This window comes from Leiobunum rupestre, chromosome 1 (genome assembly GCF_980474605.1).
Source record: "Leiobunum rupestre chromosome 1, qqLeiRupe1.1.hap1, whole genome shotgun sequence".
Lineage (NCBI taxonomy): Eukaryota > Metazoa > Arthropoda > Arachnida > Opiliones > Sclerosomatidae > Leiobunum > Leiobunum rupestre.
Genome location: NC_143384.1, coordinates 14907561 through 14933252, shown reverse-complemented (window position 1 = coordinate 14933252; position 25692 = coordinate 14907561). Strand labels below are relative to the sequence as shown.

Below are 25692 nucleotides of genomic sequence, written 5' to 3'. Positions count from 1 at the left end.
TGATGGCGCCCGGATCGTTAGGCCTATAACTTCAAGGTGGTTTCTAGCACCCTCTATGTTGTAAAAAATGTGTTAACTTTACAGAATTTTTTCGTTACTTTTCGGAAGTTAAATAATTTTTTACCGTTACCGGTAGTTCAGTAATTCCGGAGGTTTTTTTATGTGCAAATTAAAGGAAGGAATAGAGCAAAAAATTAAATCAAAGTTATTTTCTCTCTTGCAATATTAGCTAATAAAATAGTTCTTATATTTACATATTAATTTTAACTTATAAAATGTTTTTAATATTCATTTTATTTTTATATTATTCGTAATGTATTCAAAAATGCAGGAAAATTAGTTTAAAATATGTGAAAATTAAATGAATAAATTACAAAATATAAATTATAAATATTAACATTTCAAAAAAAAATGTTATATCTGGGTATACATTTCAACTCATGAAAATGTCGAATTTCATTTTTAAATAATTCATTATTTATTCAAATAGGTTGGAAACGAGAGAAAAATGTATGAAAGTTAAATGTATAAATTATAAATATTAGCCTTTTATAAAACTTCTTATATTTATGATTAAATTTTAACTTAAGAAAAGGTCGAATTTCATTTATAAAATAATTCATTGTGCATTCAAATAGGCAAGAAAAACGAGTGAAAAGTATTGTTAAATTTCATGTATAAATTATAAATTTTAGCAAATTTAAAATAAATCGTATGTGTAAATTTTAACTAAAACGTATTTCGTTTATAAATACTTCATAACGCATCCAAAAGCAACAAAACATCCCAAAAAGACTTCATAGTTCAGTAATAATTTATATATTAATTATTTAAAAAAGTGTTTGTATTGAAAATATAATTTTTCCTATTATTTGTAATGCATTCCAAAAGTAACGAAACGGCTCAAGTTCATAAATTATGGAAGGTAAAATAAAAGAGTTTTGTCTAAAAATACGTGTATATCGCTTACTACTTTAAATATATTACAATAATAAATTATCAAGAAAAAAACCTGCATATTTGATTATAACTCATAAAAAATATACGGAAAAAAAACCTAGAGATCTTAAAAAGTACCGTACATAGATGGCGCGGTAGTAAGTTTTCATTTCAGAGAGGAAAATATGGCTATGAATTATGCATGGCAAAGAATAGAGTTATAAAACTTAGAAGTATAACGCAGTCGGGGAATGAAGGTGGAAAAAAATGCTTTTCACTTTACACATTTTGCATACATAACTTTATAACGCGATACCAAGTTAGGGTGGTATATTTCGCGGCGTAGCGGCTAGATCCGACGACGAGGTAACTTGAAAACGTAGCTGTACCTTAAGCGTACCCTTGTTATACCCCTTTGCCAAAATAGCCTTACATTAAACCCTTTTTATGGGCGAGACGTTGCGTGGAAAAAATTGGGAGCTTAGGGCACGTGGCGATAAAAACAGGACGATGTTAAAAACTATACATCCACGCCTTCGGCCTCCGTTAAAAACTTAAGTTGTAAACATAACACTTTCGCCATAACTCTTCCGCGACACCTTATCCTCGCAGCGTTAAGCCGCGCTTACGATCGTTTAACCAGATAGTGCCCCGATAAGGCGGAAACGGGGTACAGTTTGCGTGGCGGATTGTACCGCATTAAGGCTCTTGTTTAATAAGGATTTGCTAAATCGTAAAACAAAAAGAGATATAAAAATATATAAACAGAAGCGCGCGTGCCGTCGTAAATTTAGCTTCTCCCTCCACTGCCAAGTGTCGTAAACCGTTATCTTCGTAATTTAGTCGTAAAGTACGGAGTGTCTTGACAGCGTTGCGGGCATTACCGTCGACGAGTTTTGCCATAACTATGATTTTGATATATGGCTGATATTACTTTACCTCACTGGACCTTGACGATTTTTTTAAGCAATTTATAATATTTTTTTTGGGACACTAAATTCATTCTCAATTTTTCAAAGTTAGAACTGAAATTTAAAAAGAAATTAAAAGACATTAATCAAGTGAAAAAAAACGTTAGATTTATTATTTTACTTTAATCATTTCAAAAGAATTTGGAACTGACGGTTGAAGTGGACCTTTTTACAAAACTCTCCAGGAATTTAATTAACTCAAGTCGAAGATATATAAGACACGTTCAGTGACGGCTTTTAAAGACATTTAAAAAAAATAACCGATACCAGACGTCTATTATAGCTATTTATAAAAACTAAAAGTGCCTGTGTTATTAATCTCGCATTGGAACATTTTAAATGGGAAAACGTCAACCTTAAGCCTATAACCGATGAAAAACGATATTGTATGGTTGTTTTGTAATGAATTTTTAAAGTTCGGATTTGTTTCCACTTCTGAACGACAACAGGGACCTTTTACCGAAACTTGCTCCAAAAACAACAGCGTTCCCTAAAACCCTTGTCGGTCACCATGACGACAAGGACTACAGACGATGAAAACGATCTTTTATGGTGAAAACCGTTTTTATAAATATTTCGTGGTTGTTTTGAAATTAATTTTTAAAGATGGTTTTTCTTGCACTTATGAACGACAGCAGGGAGATCTTACTGAAATTTTGACGAACGCGACAAGCCTTGTCCATGTCTGTCACCATGGCAGCGCGCGCGTTCCCAATTTAGCCGCGTTCGCACTGAACACTTGGGATGCCGCATGAAGTGGCGCGTGCCGGCAGCGCGCGCGTTCCCAATTTAGCCGCGTTCGCACTGAACACTTGGGATGCCGCATGAAGTGGCGCGTGCCGGCAGCGCGCGCGTTCCCAATTTAGCCACGTTCGCACTGGACACTTGGGATGCCCCATGAAGTGGCGCGTGCCGGCAGCGCGCGCGTTCCCAATTTAGCCGCGTTCGCACTGGACACTTGGGATGCCCCATGAAGTGGCGCGTGCCGGCAGCGCGCGCGTTCCCAATTTAGCCGCGTTCGCACTCGACACTTTGGAAATGTTTTTTGAACGGTTTCGAAATGTTCATAAAATTGAAAATTTTGGTGCCAATTTATTTATCGTATGCCTATTAATACAGTTGACAACGAAAATGTTAAATTGGTTCTTTTGAAACTGTTTTAGAACGTTTCCAAATTTGAACTAATTTTTCAAACAAAAGATAAACGATAATATAATAACGTAATCTTAACCTTAATGTCATCATAGCTTACCCTAAATTAACCAGAACACCTTAAAAACCTAGGCCTAAAAAATTCATCGATAACGGATGACGTAATCCGCTGTCAATAAAATTTAGAACCGTTGCTAGTTTTAGTCACACAGTATATTGGGAATACTATTTTTCGTCGTCTACCGAGTAGCTCTCTGGCTAGGGGATAACAAAATGCTAAATAAATATCCATTTCGGGGGATTTAAATGTGTTAAAGGAGCAGAGCGGCGTTTGAAAGAATCTACCAATCATTTTCTAAAATTTTGTTAGAGTCTTTAGATAGGGGTAGGTACATTTGTTCGAATTTCAATCATCCTAATGGTGGAACAAATGTTCGAATTTCATTCGTCCGAACCGCTGAAATAACAAATGTTTCAATTGTTCGAATTGGACAACTTGTTTGTTTCAATCGTCCGAATCGGTAGCATCACTTGTCCGAATTCTGTCGCTAAATTAGTATTTCTTATTGCTGTTTTTTTTGTCCGGATTTTTTTAGTGCAAGAATTAAAAATAAAAATTACATTGTAAATATCGCTGTTTGTTAGTAAGTGGGAATTGCGTTGAATGTTGTGGATATTTTAGGTTAGGTTAGGTTAGGTTAGGTTCACGTTAATGTTACTATTTTCTGATATTAACAATATTTAAAAAAAAAAACCTATTCGAAAAAACGATTATTCGAACAAATGAAATTCGCCAGTAAAGTTAACATAAATTGAACGACTAAACCACCAACAAAAGTTGTGATCAATGTTTCGGGCAAATGAAATACGTTTTCGGACATACGATCCTGTTTTCCGGCATTCGGACAAATGAAATTCGAACAAATGTACCCAAATCTTTAGATAATACGGGAAAATACTAAAATTCAAACGGTGTGGCCGTTGGATCTTAGACAACGTTTAAAATGTGATAGTTGATTTTATAAAATAAAAAGTGGTCTTGGCCAACTTGTTAAAATGTTGCTATTACTTCACAAGACCCAGCTTTCTTAGAATATTCTTCGCACGAACGACTTGCACGCGCGCTAGAAGAACGGAAAAATTAAATTCGGAAAAGTTTCCGAAAATTGGAAAACAAAAATGGAAACATAAATTACTTTTTAAGTGGTTTTTTCTAGACTAGTTTTGAGGTTTAGTTTTACCTTGGAATTCGACAAAATGAGGCGAAAACGCCGCGAAATTTCATTGTGTGAACAATATTAGGCTAATCATGGAATTAAAAAAATATATAATTTTTTCGGAAAAATATGGAAAATATTCCGGAAAAAAACATCGGTAACTTTCCGAACCATTTTCCACGGAAAATTTTCCAACTTACAACTCTAGTTTTAATGCATTATTTCTTAGGTTATTTTTATCGTTATAAGGTACCTTATTTAATACGATTTCAATTTCTAAGATAAGATCTTTATTAAAACATTTTGGGGAGATTGCAAATTTAAATCAATGATTTAAAAAATACTAACTTGATATAAATCTTGATCTTTTAAATCAAATTATCTTTTTTTCAGTTAATCCTGTTAGAGCAACCTTAAAAATCCTCTCTACAGTTTTATGGAACCAATGAAATACCAAGCTGATTGGATTGACACTTAAGGGGAGGATCATATACTTGCAGACCGTGAGGTAGATTTTGAGAAACGCTAATCTCCAAAAGTACTTCCTTTTTTCTGCTATAATTTAATTAAATTTCCTGTAATTCATAGTTTGCACCGAAGGGAGGGGCCTATGGTCTCCAAGGAAACTGGGAGGGCGATCAAAAATTCAAACCATTTCGCGCGTAGCTACTAAATAGGTAGCCATTTTGTTGGTAATCTCGTCAAAGCTACAAAACGTATTAGATTTATGCTTTAAAATTTTAAATGGGCCCTAAACAAAGCCAGATAAGATTCTAAGGCCGGGTTATTTAAATAAAATATCAAATTACGACAGAAATATCTACGAAAGGAAGTTAACAAAGCTTATTAAAGTTAGGCCTTTGCGGTCATCCTTTTTACAATTACCTTCGCTATCGAATAAAATAAACAATTTTCGCTCTCCATTGGTAATTGAACTACTCGAACAATTTTTAACCAGGCAGATAACCATTTTTAACGTGAAACTAATTTCTTAATCATTTGAAAATAATTAAAATCCGCAAACAGACGATTGAAACTGTTAACCCTCCCGTTTTACTAAGAAATCTACACCGGCAAAATGGCGGCATAGAACCGTTCATTCTTGCTCAAATTAAATATTTATTCTTGGTTCTTATATCTATACTTGGAACTGCGTCATTGATGACGTAGGGATGCAAACTATGTATACCCTTTATTTTAACTCAAAAGTCCGAAGAAATTAAAATTTTTGATATTTTACCTTTAGAAGTCTTTAAAACGTCCCAGTTTTAAAGATGCTTATTAAGTTTTAATAATCAATTAATTTAATTAAGATGCTTATTTACAACACTATTCGCCGATAGTTGTCGACAATTTCAATCGTCTCCTTATATATTGATACGCTTTATTTTATTAAATCCTTATTTCCTACCCTGTTTAGACCCATTGAGTTGGGAATATTAATCTAGAGATCCAATCAAATCTGCTCCCCGCGAAACAAGTTTTTGAAAATTACGAATGTGCCGTCTTCTCTAAAATGACGAGAAAACGTTATCATATGACCCGTGGCGCCATCCATTATTTTTGAAAAAAAAGTATTATTGCCGAAAAACGCGTCTTATTTGAACGAACCATTGAGAGATAGACGGCGCCACTGGTAGAATGATAAAGCTTTCTCGTCATTTGGGAGCAGACGGCAGTAATCTTATTTTTTTAAACTTGTTTCGCGAAATACTGAAATCCGACGTTTTGATTGGACCTAGAGCTAGATTAATATTCCCAACTCAATGGTTTAGCCAGTTCAGTTCAGGACTGGACATAAAGATAATTTTTTATAGTCAAATGCCGTGACTAGTGCCTTATGTCCAGCCCTGGCTCAGTACTAATTTTATAATAAAGATGTTTCCTCCTTTTTATTTATTTATTTTTATCAACTTTATTTTTAATGTTAATACCCCCCTTTAAACAATTTTGACAAACCAAAATCTTACTAAATTAAATATCAAATGTCACTTCGAAGACGTCAGTGTCATCTAATTGAAAATTAGAGTACAATTATAGTACATCTTGGTGTAATTATCGAAAATGGCGTACTATATAGTACGCAGTTAAAATTATAGTACGCCTCGAAAATTAGCTTGAAATTATCAACACGCACGATAATCATAGAATGCTGGGGTCACGCTGTTACACGCCTTGACAGACAACAAAATCCAAATGAAAATCAAGCTAAACGCCGTTCAACAACTTCCAACGGTTGAGGGCGGACTCAGATAACTCCGTTAACTAGTTACTGAACGTACCCCATTTATTAATAAATAAATGTTTACTCAAAATCATTTAGCCTTAAATAAAGCCATTAATATAACAAATTCAAATAAAAACCAGATTGCGTTATTTATTTGATATTCTAAGCGTGTCATCTGAGATAGTTCAACATAATCTTATCTCTCTTCGGAGGAGGAGTGGGGAATATTTAATTAGATTTTCTGGTCCCTCTATCCTTCTTAAAGTTTCCTGCTACGATTTTTTCTTCCCTTTGAATTTTTTTCCCTATTTCAGTTTAATATATATATTTTTTTCGGTCTTCGACTACCCTGTTCTTTTTCCCTAAGATTTATAAAGGAGTCTCTCTAAGTTTAATCTTCTTACCTCTGTTTTAAATTAATTAAGAAAAAGATAGAGCTTCTTCTTTAATCTTTTTTCTCTTTTCTTCATTTGAGCGGATTCTAGCTTTTGCTGGCTCTTCATCGAAGAGGAAAAAGAAAGGTTTATCTTGTTCCCTTTATACTTGGAACAATCTATCGCTACCCACTCCTTTTTTAACCACGTATCGAGTAATACAGATAATGTATTCAGGTATCTAAGAATGTACGGGTAGTCTCTCGTACACATTTTGTACACCCGTTGACTGTTTATTTTTAGTAGTCAGCCTGACTAGTGAGCCTCCTATCTTAATTTATTTTAGTAGTCCCTGACTAGTGGGGGTAAAATAGGGACAGCCAACATTTTGCTTTAACCGTCAGAATTAAAATAGGAATTAATTATTACTTGAGTTACATGACTTTGGCCGATCTCAATTTTTCATGACTTAGAGTCTTTGACTAGTTTAAAATATTTCCATTGATAATATCATCAAATGACGCATTAATTTGAGATATACATTCTGAATCAGAACTTTTATAAGCTCTAAGCATGTTGTGATTTTTAAAAAAATAAAATGGGAATGATGAATACTGAATTAACGATACGCCATATTCGCCATTATTGATGAATATTTAGGTAAATTTTTCACTAGTCAAATTGACTCGTGAGCCCCCAGATTAAGATTAATATTAGTCGTCAGAGCATTTATTTTAATAGTCGTGCCTTTAGCTAAAATTCGTTTGGTTTTTCAATTTCTTTCGTGATACTCTCACGTTATTTGAGAAAAAGCAGACGACCTTTCGCTACGAAATATGTGATAATGGTACCACAAATCAATGCGGAAGTACACACTTTTATAACCAATTTCCTCCCAAAAAAAGTTCCTAGAGCTCTCCATCAGTGGCGTAGCCAGGATTTTGTTTCGGGGGGGGGGGGGGGCACCATTGAAAAAAAAAGGAAAAAAATAAAAATATTTGTACGTACGACCATACGTTTCGGGGGGGCAAGTGCCCCTTGTACCCCCTGGCTACACCACTGCTCTCCGTGGTTGGCTAAAGGCTAGAGAGATTTCAATCTTTTATCCCATAAAATAAAACAATAAAAAATTAAAAGTATAAAATTTTTTCTCCGCGTCACGAGCTTTTTAGTATACTTTATTGGCACGCGCGTTTCGCACGTGGATTTCAAGTTTCTAAATCTTTATCGTCTCCATCTTCAATCACTATAGCTAGTGACATAAGGCACTAGTTACGGCATTTGACTACTAAAATAAATGCTCTGACTAATAAAATTAATCGAAATCTTGGGGCTCACTAGTCAATTTGAATAGTCAAAAATATATATCCATATATATCCAATCAGGAAAAATAACTAAATTCGAGGTTGGTTGAACTGTTGTTACACCCGTAAAGCATTGTGGAGATAGGCACCATTTTCCGTTATCTTCTGCAGGCCAAAACAAACCATTATAATTCAATACCGTGGTTCAATAAACTGTCGAAAGATGGCGACTGTTTACTGTTAGTATCGCACGTGCTCCAATTATAGAACCGCGTTCGTAACTTCGTACCCTGAAGCGTCGGGTTAGTAGCGGAAGTCTAAGCAGCCGTCGCTAATGAGCTTGTAGTCTCAAAAGCTTTGTTTATTAACATTATACGTCGCGAGCAGCGGTGGGAATTATAATCAAACCGTAAAATTAAACCAAAATATCAACAAACAAGGATAATAAATATCATCCGCTAAATTAAACCCAACCGGACACAAGCCATTCTCACGATTAACGGTACAATTTCCCACGAAAGCCTTAGACTAAGGCTTCTCGATATACAAGGTGTTTCAAAAGGTTACGCAAACATTTGAAGGAGTTGCAGGGGGTGAGTTGAGAGGTAGTAATAGTTAGAGTAGGGAGCTGTTGGCTCGCCACCACCCTCCTACGCATTGTAACCCGGCCACCTGAATTAATGGCTTTAAAAGTCGCTAGATGACTCTATAGGCCGTAGGTGGTGTCTTGGGTATTGGCATAGCTGATTATTATTTATTATTAAGTATGCCTGTTTTTCCCCCATTTTCCTACGATGAGTGAAAAGAGCGCCAGAGAGCTTCAAAGTGTGGCCTACTAGCCCCTGGAAGTAGACCGCAATAAGCGTAAAACCAAGCAGCAATGAAACGCGAAGATTAAGGTTTTGGTTCGTGTGATAGGTAAAAAAGGACTTTGTAAACAAATCGAGGTAACCAGCGTAAAAAAGGAAACTTAAACAGCAGTGGCGTAACTAGGAACTCCGGGGCCCACCGCGAAAAACGACTCGGGGCCCTTTTAAATAGTACCAATTTTATTCATAAACGTTGGGGGGGGGCGTAATTTACGCCACTGTATGAATAAACAATATTTAAAGCCCCTGCTGCTTGGTTTTGCGCTGGATGCAGCCTACTTCCAGGGGCTAGTAAGCCACACTTTCAGGGGCTCTTTTCACTCATCGTAGGAAAATGGGTAAACCTGCATACTTCTTAACTCACCCCCTACAATTCCTTCAAATGTTTGCATCACCTTTTGAAACACCCTATATATGTCATTTCATGTTTATAGGAACGTTAGAAGTGGGTTCCTTGGGCGGTGGGGGGGGGGGGGGGGGCATATAGAACCCCCCCCCCCCCGAATCGTTCAAAATCGAGGATTAATTCAATATTCGAAACCAAAGCTACTTTGAAATTTCCGTAATTAAAGAATTAGTTATAGGACGTCATTGTGTATTGTCATCGGCAAACTTATGTTGGAGGCCCTTCAAACTCCGGGCCCGTAACCCGCATCAATTTCGGGAAATCTCTCTCCACCAACAAACCTATCTATTACGGTGGGAGCTCCCCCCAAAAGGGGTTTTAAACCCCACCAATCCTTTAATTCTAATGTACCTTTAATCGGGCTGAATAATCCTGGAGGAATTCGAGGCCCCGCTGGGTCCGGAGAGCTCAAATTGGAGAGTTTCAAATGGTATTAACAATTAAGGCTTATATGGATTCCTGGCTTCGCTATCGCGACGGGTACGACCGTGTCTTTATCGGGTATAGTTACTGGTATAATCATATGAAATTATCCACCACCCACCTACACAATACCCACTTAGTTCCTACGTCGACGTATAGGGGACTTCGAATTTATATCTCATTACTACGCGCTAAGTCCCTTTCGGTCCCTTTCCAGCTGTGCCAAATATTTTACTGGTGTTAAATAAATTACTTATTTTTGAAGTAAGGGGCTTGGGAATGCGTTTTTGTCTTAACTAATGAATAATAAATAAAATAATATTCGGGTTAGCTAATACCATAAGTATTATAATTGACAAGGGTTAAGTTAGACCTAAGACCATTTACACCTGGACTGCAATGAAGGTAGGCGTTGTTGTTAGGCTAGTGTCGCCGCTACCCCAACGCCACCATCGTTAATTAGAGGCTACGAACGGTTCGCCTCCTAAAGAAGGAGGATCAAAAAGGGGGGGTTGCTGCGTGTTTGTGGATTACAATCGCGGATTTTCTCCACTTGGTGGTGTTTTGTAGCGGACACTCTGAAATCGGAGTTATAACGTTGGCATTGTAGTCCAGGTGTAAATGGTCTTAGGTTAGACCTTTTAATTTGAAATAACGCGGTACTCCAAGGCGGAGAAAAAACTAACAATAAAAAAAAATTATTGAAATTATAGAATTAATATTATAGAATTAAGCTATAATTTTGATTAGTATAACAATTACGGGACGAGATAAACACCATAAATAAGCGAAAGTAAAAGGTTTTCGTTTAGACCGCAGGGGTATTCTGTTCCGAACTTGAATATTCATTTCTACTATTACGTAGCGCATCCAGATAATATTTTCCAAATACTAATTTTGGTCGCCGATAGATGACACTATTGCATAGCGCTTCCAAATAATATTTTCCAAATACTAATTTTGGTCACCGATAGATGACACTATTGCGTAACGCTTCCAGATAATATTTTCCAAATACTAATTTTGGTCACCGATAGATGACACTATTGTGTAACGCATCCAGATAATATTTTCCAAATACTAATTTTGGTCACCGATAGATGACACTATTGCGTAGCGCTTCCAGACAATATTTTCCAAATACTAATTTTGGTCACCGATAGATGACACTATTGCGTAGCGCTTCCAGACAATATTTTCCAAATACTAATTTTGGTCACCGATAGATGACACTATTGCGTAGCGCTTCCAGACAATATTTTCCAAATACTAATTTTGGTCACCGATAGATGACACTATTGCGTAGCGCTTCCAGACAATATTTTCCAAATACTAATTTTGGTCACCGATAGATGACACTATTGCGTAGCGCTTCCAGACAATATTTTCCAAATACTAATTTTGGTCACCGATAGATGACACTATTGCGTAGCGCTTCCAGACAATATTTTCCAAATACTAATTTTGGTCACCGATAGATGACACTATTGCGTAGCGCTTCCAGACAATATTTTCCAAATACTAATTTTGGTCACCGATAGATGACACTATTGCGTAGCGCTTCCAGATAATATTTTCCAAATACTAATTTTGGTCACCGATAGATGACACTATTGCGTAGCGCTTCCAGATAATATTTTCCAAATACTAATTTTGGTCACCGATAGATGGCACTATTACGTAGCGCATCCAGAAATATTTAAAAAATATTAATTTTGGTCACTGATTACGTAGCGCTTCCAGATAATATTTTCCCATTACTAATTTTGGTCACCGTGTCTCTGCTATTTCATTTATTACTGTCGGTCCTCGGAAGCGTGAGGGGAATTGGAGCTACTCTGAAAATCGTCTCGACATAGTCGTTATCCCCAAGTAGAAATAAGTATGTGTTCTGGAGAACACTCAGTCTTCTCGATTGATGATCCTTCAACTTTCGTGGCGTAGCCAGAAATTCCACCAGGAGCCGGATTTTTTAAACGTTTCAATGTACAAAGTTTCACCAGCGAGTTCATATTTATATATATATTAATTGGGTTTCGGTGACCGCTTTAATTAATGAAACTGGTTTAGATGGCCTCTTTCATTAATGAAACTGGTTTAGATGGCCTCTTTCATATTAATGAAACTGGTTTAGATGGCCTCTTTCATTAATTAAACTGGTTTAGATGGCCTCTTTCATTAATTAAACTGGTTTAGATGGCCTCTTTCATTAATGAAACTGGTTAAGATGGCCTCTTTCATTAATGAAACTGGTTTAGATGGCCTCTTTCATATTAATGAAACTGGTTTAGATGGCCTCTTTCATTAATTAAACTGGTTTAGATGGCCTCTTTCATTAATTAAACTGGTTTAGATGGCCTCTTTCATTAATGAAACTGGTTTAGATGGCCTCTTTCATTAATGAAACTGGTTTAGATGGCCTCTTTCATTAATGAAACTGGTTTAGATGGCCTCTTTCATTAATGAAACTGGTTTAGATGGCCTCTTTCATTAATGAAACTGGTTTAGATGGCCTCTTTCATTAATGAAACTGGTTTAGATGGCATCTTTCATTAATTAAACTGGTTTAGATGGCCTCTTTCATTAATTAAACTGGTTTAGATGGCCTCTTTCATTAATGAAACTGGTTTAGATGGCCTCTTTCATTAATGAAACTGGTTTAGATGGCCTCTTTCATTAATGAAACTGGTTTAGATGGCCTCTTTCATTAATGAAACTGGTTTAGATGGCCTCTTTCATTAATGAAACTGGTTTAGATGGCCTCTTTCATTAATGAAACTGGTTTAGATGGCCTCTTTCATTAATGAAACTGGTTTAGATGGCCTCTTTCATTAATGAAACTGGTTTAGATGGCCTCTTTCATTAATGAAACTGGTTTAGATGGCCTCTTTCATTAATGAAACTGGTTTAGATGGCCTCTTTCATTAATGAAACTGGTTTAGATGGCCTCTTTCATTAATGAAACTGGTTTAGATGGCCTCTTTCATTAATGAAACTGGTTTAGATGGCCTCTTTCATTAATGAAACTGGTTTAGATGGCCTCTTTCATTAATGAAACTGGTTTAGATGGCCTCTTTCATTAATGAAACTGGTTTAGATGGCCTCTTTCATTAATGAAACTGGTTTAGATGGCCTCTTTCATTAATGACACTGGTTTAGATGGCCTCTTTCATTAATGAAACTGGTTTAGATGGCCTCTTTCATTAATGAAACTGGTTTCGGTGACCACTTTAATTAATGAAACTGGTTTAGATGGCCTCTTTCATTAATGAAACTGGTTTAGGTGACCACTTTAATTAATGAAACTTATTTAGGTGGCATCTTTAATTAATGAATCTAGTTTAGGTGAACAATTTAATTAATGAAACTGGTTTAGGTGACCACTTTAATTAATGAAACTGGCTTAGGTGACCACTTCAATTAATGAAACTGCTTTATGTGACCACTTTAATTAATGAAACTGGTTTACGTGAACACTTTAATTTATAATTTGGTATCAGCGAACACTTTAATTTATAATCTGGTATAAATGACCACTTCAATTTATAAACTAGTCCCTATCAACTAACTTAATCATAATTAAAATAAAAGCTAAATTTCGACCAAAGTCAGGTCAGAAGTTTATAATAAATCCTTGAAACTTCCAATTAAAAAGCGCGAACAAGAGACCTTCGCCATAGACTATGAAATCATAGGATTAGTAACGGATACATAGTAATGGTATCGTAGTGACATTTCCCATCGATAATATGAGTCGCGGTGTAAGACCATGTCTATCGAAATGATGTGGGTAAACGTTTTTTATGTCAGAAATATTGTTACTAGATCAAATTAAAACTTTAAACACGGTATAATGTACAGAATTATAAGTATAATCATGTTATTATCACCTAAAATATTAAAGAATGATTTAAAAAAACAAAAAGATATTCTGTCTAGAGGTTAACGGTAATAGTGAGTGTAGGGAACTGTTGGCTCGCGTGGCATGAAGGGCTTTCCACCATCCTCCAACGCAATTGAATTGCTTTAAAAGTCGCTATATGACTTAGGCCTAAGGTGGTGCTTTGCGTATTAGCCTATAGAAGATTATTATTATTATTAGCCTAGCTGATTATTATTATTATTATTAGCCTAGCTGATTATTATTATTATTATTAGCCTAGCTGATTATTATTATTATTAGCCTAGCTGATTATTATTATTATTATTAGCATAGCTGATTATTATTATTATTATTATTAGCCTAGCTGATTATTATTATTATTAACCTAGCTGATTATTATTATTATTAGCCTAGCTGATTATGATTATTATTAGCCTAGCTGATTATTATTATTATTATTAGCCTAGCTGATTATTATTATTATTATTATTAGAATAGCTGGTTATTATGATTATTATTAGCCTAGCTGATTATTATTATTATTAGCCTAGCTGATTATTATTATTATTAGCCTAGCTGATTATGATTATTATTAGCCTAGCTGATTATTATTATTATCAGCCTAGCTGATTATTATTATTATTATTATTATTATTATTAGAATATCTGGTTATTATGATTATTATTAGCCTAGCTGATTATTATTATTATTAGCCTAGCTGATTATTATTATTATTATTAGCCTAGATGATTATTATTATTATTAGCCTAGCTGATTATTATTATTATTAGCCTAGCTGATTATTATTATTATTATTAGCCTAGCTGATTATTATTATTATTATTAGCCTAGCTAATTATTATTATTATTATTAGCCTAGCTTATTATTATTATTATTATTATTATTAGCCTAGCCGATTATTATTATTATTAGCCTAGCTGATTATTATTATTATTAGCCTAGCTGATTATGATTATTATTAGCCTAGCTGATTATTATTATTATTATTAGCCTAGCTGATTATTATTATTATTAGCCTAGCTGATTATGATTATTATTAGCCTAGCTGATTATTATTATTATTAAGAGAATCTGGATTCGAAACCTCAACCGTGCAATCGACAAAATTGTAATAGTTAAAAAGTAGTAGATTTCCACCATATTTATATATTACCTCGGTGAATCTCTGGAATTAGTTAAGAGTTCATAGCTCCTGATAAACGGGATTATTATGGACTTCTGGCCCTGACAAAATCTTATACATCTCTCTTTAAAGCCAGCTAGCGCAAAATTTGTATATTTTTCGCATCCATAATTAAAGTTTCCAACTTTCAGGCTCCGGGGCTAGATGGCCAAATATTTAAATAGCAAGTTTGGCCTCATTCTCCGAACGCATAACTCGCGCGCTCCGAAAGTTGCGCGTTAGCCCAATAGAATAATATGAATATAAAAACATATCTCTATTGGTTATAACCGATTGAACTTCTCGAAGAGTGAAAGGAGAATAATGAATTTGCTTCCAGGCCGTTCTTACAGTCCAAGTTTGCCAGGGAAAATTATGTAACTAAGTCCACTTCGGGGACTCGATGGCAACGCTGGAATATCTTGGAAGTTCGCCAAAGACGCGAGTTTCCGGATCAGAAAGTTCAGCTATGAAAAGGTCTTTTTCGACCGCCGCCACCCGATAAAGATCGATCTCTTCCTCACTCTGAGTTCCTCCACGCACCACCGCCCCTGTTGACCTTGGATCCTAGGTCGTTGGACCGGAAGTGGGACATCGAGAAGCTGCGCCTCAGTCCGATTTAATACCCAGGACCACTGTTAATTTTTGAGTTACATTTCGAAGATCAATTTGAATAATCTCATTTTATTCAACTTGGTTTGTGAATCTTGTTGACCAACAATGTTTAAGGGCTCGTAAATGCTTTTTTTTGAATATTGAGTAAGTTTTGAAGAACGGCCGGTTTTATAGACCGAGGCTTAGTTACAAATATTTCAATTTAATAATTTTCTGTTATTCAACAATATTTATGAACTTGTAAATGCTTTTTATTGAATGTTGGTCAAGTTTTGAAGAATGGCCGGTTTTACTAACCGAGGCTTAGTTAAAAATATTTCAATTTAATAATTTTCTGTTTAAAACCAACAAATAACGCCTCGTAGTGAGGAACGGAGGAACTAAGAAGCACTGGTCAAAGTTAGTGTATTTGTTGATTTTTCGTCGTTCTGTGGAGATGCTATCGCCATCTACCTACGATATAATACCATAGACTAAAAAAAGATCCAGAAAGGTGACAAATAAATAGTCTTTTACGTGGTCGATCTCGAGTCGAGCATTCATTAAACCTTTAGCATACGAAAGTACAGGGATTGTCACACTTTTGGGAATTATGTCACTTTTGATAATATATTATCAGGAAAGAAAAACATTCAAAGGCCTAAAGTTGAACCGTTCTAAGCATCTTGACGTAAATGCGTTGATCCAATGGCCAAATTCGGATCCAACTGGAATGAAGAAACATCCAATTCTGAAGGGATAAAATAATTTGGATCCAATTTTAGGCATTGCAATTGGATCAATTACAACGCATATTTCAATTCAACTTTCGATCAAAGTAAAATTTGGATCTTCCCAATTTTTTATACAATTTTTGCATCAAATTTGATCCATCATTCCATCATTTATCATCAGGGAAATCTTATGAAATAGCAATTTTCATTTTGACAATCCCGACATAATTTATTTAAATTAATTCGTTAATGACCTCACGCCGTACCTTTGGCTATGGTCGCCATGTTGGTATGCTTTTTTTCCAAGTTCTGTAAAAATCGTGGGTTACATATTGCCTACGTCATGCTGCCCAGCCGATTTCGAATGATATAACTAAATATTAAATTTATTAAAAAAATACAATCAGGGTAAAAAACTTACAAAAGGACCACATTTTCGGCTCTATCCACCTTGGGTGCTGCCATCTAGGAACAACAAACACAACACCCCACACAAGGAGAACGCAACCCGTCAAAAGTCGTGGATTTTCTTGCGTACGTTTTTCATTGGCTAGACTCTTTAGCGCCTGCTGCCGTCGGAAGGGGAAAATTCGGAAATTGTCTTCCCCCCGCCCGTAAAAAGTTCAGCGTAGTGGCTCACGCCTGTAATCCCAGGCGTCCGGGAGGCAGAGTTTGTGGAAGGCCGTGTGAGGACGACCACTAATCCCACAACGGGTGGTTGTCATACTTCCGCCACGGGTGTCCCAACCCAATCCCCAAGTATCCCCCCGTTGGCGTGGCCGTAACACATATCTCGCACCTGATTAATCAAATGGACAAGCGGACTGTATTGTCCCACCCGTCACAATAAATAAAAAAAAGGCTCGTGACGCTCGTCCAATGAAATTCGTACACAACCCTTCGTTAGCGTGATTAAAGGCTACCTGCGTTCTCCTTGTGTTTGTTGCTCCTAGCTGCCATCAATGTGAGTTAAATTGCAAAGAATCACATTTTAAAGGGCCCAATAATCAATTTTCATTTAACTCCTCACCTTACAGGCGTGACTCAAAACGCGTGATTTTTAAACCTAAGGCAGCTAGCAACTTTTAATGCCTTTAAAACAGGAGGCTGGTTTGCAATGCATAGTAGGGTGGTGGCAAGCCCTTCATGCCACGCGAATGGAAAGGGGAAACCGAAGAGCTTGGGGGAAATTCTCTTTTACCATGGGGGGAGGAAACTTACAAACTCACTCCTTAAGCAGGCTGCTCACATGAAACGCAAAGCGACGTGAAATTATAAAAAATCGCTTGCTCGTGCGCAAATTCGGTTTTTGAAACGGCGCACTCGAAATTCGCTTTAGGCCCCAGACAGCTAACAACATTTAATGCCTTTAAATCAGGAGGATGGTTTGCAATGCTTAGGAGGGTGGTGGCAACTAGGAGCAACAAACACAAGTAGAACGAATAGAGGTCGGGGATGGTTAATCATTATCCATGATTAAATTGATATTTTTCGGGAAAAAATGTAAACAAAGAAATTTACCGGTTAATATTTCGGAAAATTAGTAAAAAACATGTATTATTCGTAAAATTTGAGCTTTTTATCTAAAAAAACGTCGTTTTTCCGATTAATTACTTGATCAAAACGTTTTACGAATAATTTTGAGAGCTTTATCTATTGAATAAAAGTTAACCATCCGCGACCTTTAGGCGTGGATAGAGGTTAGGGGTCTAAGTCTTCATACGGCAACAGGAGCTAAAGCGTCTAACCAATGAAAAATGTACGCCACCTGAATTAATGGCTTTAAAAGTCGCTCGATGACTTAGGCCTAGGGTGGTGCCTTGGGTATTAGCCTAGCTGATTATGTGGGGTGCTGCGTTTGTTGCTCCTAGGTGGCAAGCCCTTCATATGCTACGGAAACCAACCTATTTAACGTTAACCTCAAGAAACTTTTATGGAAAGCGGGAACCGAAAAACCACAGGGGATAAAACACGCAAACTCATCTCGGAAGAAATTTCACCGAGCCTTCTTCCGGAATTCCAAACTGGGATCGAACCCGGTTGCTCTTGTTGCGATAACCACTTCGCTATCCCACCTAGTGCATCACTAAACCCTTTTAATAAAGCAAAGGCGCGAAACTAGGCTCGAGAAAGCTAAAATTCTTCCTTGATTATTAATAATTCGAAGCGGGTGAAGGAAATGAAGAAAAGGATATTTCGTTCGCATCGTAATTAAATTGTTCCGCCGCTCGGAGACGCCAATTAAAATTTTCGAGAGAATGAGCGCGAACAATTAGAAATGCATTAAGATAAGTGGCCCAGATATAACATTAGTGGATGGGCTGGGAATACACGCGCGGCGAATTAAGAGCGAGCGTCGAAATCCTGGCCGCTTTGATCGTGGTCAAGATGCCATCCCGTATTGTTAGCGAGAGACTAGAACCTTTCTGATTTCTCGGACTTAACTCTCCTTTATAACTTAGTTTCCGCGATGGAAAGGACAATATTGCGATTCGAGCAGGAGTTTTGAGACGGTTTTATCCGATAAGCTGGCTACACCGAGGAAGATGGACTCACTAGCTTCGATTGTAATGTCAGATGACTTAATAGCGTCGTATTTTATCAAATAAATATATTATGGATACGGTCGAACCAACGACATGACCATTGAATAAGATGTATAGACATGCATAAATTGAATTGTCACACAGATCCAGTTTTTTTTTTATTAGAAAATATTGTAGATAACTTAATTAATAATGCTGAATTTTATCAAATAAATATATTTCGGATACGGTCGAACCAACGACATGACCATTGAATAAGATGTATAGACATGCATAAATTGAATTGTCACACAGATCCAGTTTTTTTTCAATTAGAAAACATTGTAGATAACTTAATTAATAATGCTGAATTTTATCAAATAAATATATTTCGGATACGGTCGAACCAACGACATGACCATTGAATAAGATGTTTAGACATGCATAAATTGAATTGTCACACAGATCCAGTTTTTTTTTTCAATTAGAAAACATTGTAGATAACTTAATTAATAATGCTGAATTTTATCAAATAAATATATTTCGGATACGGTCGAACCAACGACATGACCATTGAATAAGATGTATAGACATGCATAAATTGAATTGTCACACAGATCCAGTATTTTTTTTTTCAATTTGAAAACATTGTAGATAACTTAATTAATAATGCTGAATTTTATCAAATAAATATATTTCGGATACGGTTGAACCAACGATACGACCTTTAAATAAGATGTTTAGACATGCATAAATTGAATTGTCACACAGATCCAGTTTTTTTTTCAATTAGAAAACATTGTAGATAACTTAATTAATAATGCTGAATTTTATCAAATAAATATATTTCGGATACGGTCGAACCAACAACACGACCATTGAATAAGATGTTTAGACATGCATAAATTGATTTGTCACACAGATCCAGTTTTTTTTTTCAATTAGAAAACATTGCAGATGACTTATTAATGCTGAATTTTATCATATAAATATATTTCGGATACGGTCGAACCAACGATACGACCTTTAAATAAGATGTTTAGACATGCATAAATTGAATTGTCACACTGATCCAGTTTTTTTAACTTAGAAAACATTGCAGATGACTTATTAATGCTGAATTTTATCAAATAAATATATTTCGGATACGGTCGAACCAACGATACGACCTTTAAATAAGATGTTTAGACATGCATAAATTGAATTGTCACACGGATCCAGTTTTTTTTAATTAGAAAACATTGCAGATGACTTATTAAATTAAAACCACAACACCCACTTCTTGTACAATAAAAGTTTTTAATTTAAAAAACGACGACTAGTTTCGTTGCCCCTTCGGGAACATCGAAGGGGCAATGAAACTAATCGTTTTTTAAATTAAAAACTTTTATTGTACAAGAAGTGAGTGTTGTGGTTTTAATTTATCTTATGTACAAATGTCTCTATCAATTGTAATGATGACTTATTAATGCTGAATTTTATCAACTAAATATAAAATAGGTACCGTCTAACCAACGACTTGAACATTAAGAAAGATGTTTTAGATGTACAATTTGAATCGTCACACTGAACGAGTTTTTTTTTTCACTTAGAAAACATAGTAGATGACTTATTAATGCTGAATTTTATCAAATAAATATATTTCGGGTACGGCTGAGCCAACGACCCGAAAATAAAAAAGATATTTTAGACATGTATAAATTATACTGACTATAAAACATGCCTTGTAAGTGCTTATTAGTGTTGTATTTTATCAAATAAATGTATTCTGGATAAAGTCGAACCAACGGCGAGAAATTTTAAAATAATGTATTAGAAATGAATAAATGATTCGTCACACAAACATAGACATTTTTAAAAGAGTAAATACTTTTCAATTATAAAACATGTATTGTATGTGCTTATTAATTAATGTGGTATTTGATCAAATAAATGAATTATGGATAAAGCCAAACCAACGACCCGAACTTAAATGGTTTTTTTTAGAATTTATTATTTAAAAAGAATTTTTTTTTAGAATTTATCCTACATACAGACGTTTTCAAAAATAGAATTTTTATACCAATTAGTAAACATTGTGGGTAACTTATTGGTATTGTATTTTTTCAAATAAATATATTATCGATAAAGCCGAACCAACGATGCGAAATTAAAAAAGAGCCTTACAAATACTTTATATAAAGATTATAATTTGTTTCCAATTAAAAAATGAGAAACATACCTTGTAGTTTTTTTGCTCGCGAAAACCTTGAAGTACCTCATTATGTAAATAAATAATGAGAAGAAATGCATTGTTTTCATACTCGGAAAAATCCTCTAATAGAATGCGTTAGGAACTAATATGTTTTATTTTCTAATTGGAACCTAAACTCACAAAAATAGTAATACTAACAAGGAGACATCCCGAAGTGTAACCCACCGATTTTGTTTAAACTCGGGGGATTGGTTGTATCATGAAAAATCCTAAAGGGAATTTATTCAATGGGCAACCGTTTTGCCATGGCAACGAAAAATGGTTTTGACAACACAAAATATTAAATTTTCCCATTGAAAATAACATGGCATTTTGACCTCAAAAGTTGATCAATTTTGATGTTTTTTTTGTCAATTTTCATCTATTTTTTCTATTTTTGGCATTTTCGAAATTTTGAAATTTGTTCAAATTTATCACAGGGGAGGTCCTAGGAATCGGTCAGAATCCCATGTTATTTTCAATGGGAAAATTTCCAATTGTTGTTGTCAAAAACATTTTTCGTTGCCATGGCAAAACGGTTGCCCATTGAATAAATTCCCTTTAGGACTTTTCAAGTTACATGAAGGTCTACCAATCCCCCGAGTTTGAACAAAATCGGTGGGTTACACTTCGGGATGTCTCCTTGTAAGTCCAAACTATTTAATTGTCAAAAAAGGCACATATTCAATTAAATAAAATATGAATATTATTTTAATTGAATCCCTGGTGATAATTGAATCTCATTCTCATCAGACTGGACGAAACCTCGCCAATTATCATATTGACCATTTGTAAATAGGTATTTCCAGAACACCCGATAATCGCAAATTATCAACAAACATTCGTTGGGATATTTTGCATATAAATTAATAATTAAAGTTTTAATTAGCATCAAAGCCGCCGGTATTTACGAGCCTTGAATAAGATGAAAGATTCTATCAAAATTCGATGTATACAAATAAACCTGGAAATTCCCTCGATTTTGAGATATTAAATTTATTTATGTTCGAATTCGACGACTAAAAGTTATAGATGAGACGCCCCGCCGCGAGGGTAAATGGCCACCGTTGCAAATTATACAAACATGACGACGCTAATGTAATCACAAATATGCCAAACGCCTGAATATTTATTATATTATTAGGCATCTTCACGATAAAAAATAAATTCGGAGATTAATCTTGTTGACGTTTAATTTCATTTAAACACACGTAAGGATATATTCATTTTAATCTCAAAACGTGTAGGGATATTATTTTATTTTATTTCAAAACTTGTAGGACTATATTGTATTTTATTTCAAAATGTGTAAGGATATATTTAATTTAAAAACGTGTAGGGAGATATTTAATTAAAATCGTGTAGAAATATTTTTTAATTAATTAAAAACGTGTATAAATATATTTAAATTAATTAAAAATGTGCAAGGATATATTTAACTAAAAATCTTTAGGGATACTAATAACGTGTATGGAAATATTAAATTAAAAATCTGTAGGGATATATTTAATTTAACTAATAACGTGTAAGGATATATTTAATTTAACTAATAACGTGTAAGGATATATTTAATTTAACTAATAACGTGTAAGGATATATTTAATTTAACTAATAACGTGTAAGGATATATTTAATTTAACTAATAACGTGTAAGAATGTATTTAACTAATAACGTGTAGGGATATTTTTAATTTAACTAATAACGTGTAAGGATATATTTAATTTAACTAATAACGTGTAAGAATATATTTAACTAATAACGTGTAGGGACATATTTAACTGATAACGTGTATGGATATATTTAAATTATAACGTGTATGGAAATATTAAATTTAAAAACTGTAGGGATATATTTAATTAAATTTAAAAACTGTAGGGATACATTTAATTAAATTTAAAAACTGTAGGGATATATTTAATTAAATTTAAACACGGCTAGCGAAATATTAAATTTAAAAACTGTAGGGATATATTTAATTTAATTTAAACACGGCTAGCGAAATATGTAGTTAATAACGTGTAGGGATATATTTGATAGAAAAGTGTAATTTAATTTTAAAACGTATAGAAATATGTTTCTATGAAATAAAATTAATAAAAAGTAGAAATATAAATGTTGCTCTTACGTCACAGGACGCAACTTTTACAAAATAGTATTTTTGCACGCGCGCTAAAAAATGCTCGATTCCCACGGCGACTCTAGCACGCGCTCGTAAGAGAGAGATTCAGTGACGTAAGAGCTACCTTAAAACAATTAGACCCCACGTGACTTTATGGAATTAAGAACTCTCCTAACAGCCTAATAATTATGATTAAAAATTATACAAGTTTTAATCACTATTTAATTTTTAAATCGACAAAGTTTCCGTTGCAACCATGAATTAATCTTGATGTAACCATGATTTAATCGTCATTTAATTGTAATTTTATCACGTTTGTATCACAATTTAATTTTCAAACGCCGGACAAAATAACAGATTCGATTTCAATCTGTTGCAATAGTGAAATAATCGTGATATAATCATGATTTAATATTTATTTAACCATGATTTAATCGTCGTTTAACCATGACTTAATATTTATTTAACCATGATTTAATCGTCGTTTAACCATGACTTAATCGTCATTTAACCATGACTTAATCGTCATTTAACCATGATTTAATCGTCGTTTAATCATGATTTAATCATCATTTAACCATGATTTAATCGTCGTTTAACCATGATTTAATTATCATTTAACCATGACTTAATCGTCATTTAACCATGACTTAATCGTCATTTAACCATGATTTAATCATCATTTAACCATGACTTAATCGTCATTTAACGATGATTTAATCGTAATTTAATGGTGATTATATCAAGATTTAATCAAGCGATTGATCAGTCAACACATACTTGAAAGAAATCTTATAAAGTAAAACGACACCAAACCGTAAAAAAGCAAATACGACCAAAATTAATCCAATTCATTTCAATACAGCGCACAGAATACACCGCCATTCTAGCTAAAACATCTATCCCCGACAAAACAAGACGGGAGAAAAGTGGGTTAAAAACTTACGGTCTATTATGGAGCGAAAGAGGAAGTGCCGCCACTGCAAATGGAATGCGGGCTATCTAGAACGAACTATCGGAAAACGTTAAAAGCAGAGAGAGAGCAGTCAGACACCGCGGCTGATGAGAGCGGAGCACGCCAGGTCCGGGAGACGCGGAACATCGCGATGAGGCCTCCTCTACCCAGGACGGCCGAAATCGTTCTGCGTACCAACACGAAAGCTCGCTGCCAGGGGGATCCGGAGAGGCTGAGCGCGGATTGAGGGATGCGGGAGGAGAACCAAATCGGCGCCTGCGTGTCCAGCAGACGTGGAAGACCAAGAGCGGAGAGCGCGAGGATGAGGAGGGCACGGATGAGAATGAGGATCAGTGGAGGGATGGAGAAAGAAAGAATTGTGACCTCCACGGGGGGAGAGAAAACGCGTTTTGGTCCCCCCCTCTCTCTTTTTGGCGAAGATGTGTTGCAGACTCGAGGAAGATAGCGAAATATATAGGCCAAGCCATAAATTCGATTCTTTTCGGAAAAGTTTACGTGGCCTTGTAGAGGAGGTAATGCAAACGCGGAATTTTTTTCCTCTCGAAGAAAAGAAGGATATGTATTAAGGTGGATGGAGAATCAATCAAATTTTTACCACGTCTGAGTTTCGTGGAATAGGCGTTGCTTTTATTATATTATGGAATTAACTTCCTAAGAAGGAAAGAAAATGTTTGTATGTCGTGTTTGTTTATTAGGTGGCTCCAAGAATGTATTTATTTATACCTAGGGAGAATGTCTATGTCGAGACGGTTTTTAGCCTTTCTCTCAATCCACCCGTTGGTCCCCCAGTACGCTCCTCCGCTTAAAATAAAACGAATAGTCCCGGTATTTCATTGGCTGCTTAAAATTTACGTCACCTAACGCGATGGTAATCAAACGCCGGTGACGTTTTGTCTTTCCCCCCGCGCGAGACGGGGGAAAGGCGTTCAACGTGCACGGCGATTGTCGCAACATAATTATTCTTCCTAAATATAAATAAATACATTATTGGTGGCTCTGATTAGAGGTCGGCGGAACAAATAAATTAACCGCAAAAATTTCAATTAATCATTAAAATTAGTATTATTTGATTTATACGAATAAATTATACGATTAAATAACGATTTAACATGCAAAATTAATCCTTTTTTTCAAATATTTTTGAATAATTCTCGATTATGGATAAATATAAACAATCGTATAATTATTCAAACGCCAACCTCTAGCTCTGATTTATAAATTAATTATATAGCTAAGTGTTTCAGTTCGTATTCAACGAAGTAGACAGCGAAGCTTCAATGATGGAGACGACAGTTAAAAGGACCGAAAACTGGTTTATCATTAAATTAACATATTCACAATAATTACCAGAATTAGAAATTAGAGTTAAATGCTAGTGGGCAACACCAGATACCGCGGCTAGTAAAAAAATGCATTTTGGATCAGAAGGCCTCATCACTTTATTTTTTTCAACAGTTAGCAAGTTTATTATCCAATTAAATGGAATTAATCATTTGTTTTAAAAATTTTATTTTTATTTTTAAAATTCATGGCTATATAAGTTACATTTTAAAATTAAA

The 25692-nt window shown here is 34.9% G+C and overlaps 1 protein-coding gene across 1 annotated transcript in view; it reads right to left on the bottom strand.

Moving 5' to 3' along the window:
- Window positions 1-24275, bottom strand: part of LOC149961161 (leucine-rich repeat neuronal protein 1-like) — a 248721-nt gene extending 224446 nt beyond the window's left edge. Inside the window, exon 1 of the mRNA XM_090169427.1 lies at window positions 24104-24275. The gene's annotated coding sequence lies outside the window, so the exon portion shown is untranslated. The remainder of the gene's footprint in view (window positions 1-24103) is intronic.
- Between the last annotated feature and the right edge of the window lie 1417 nt (window positions 24276-25692).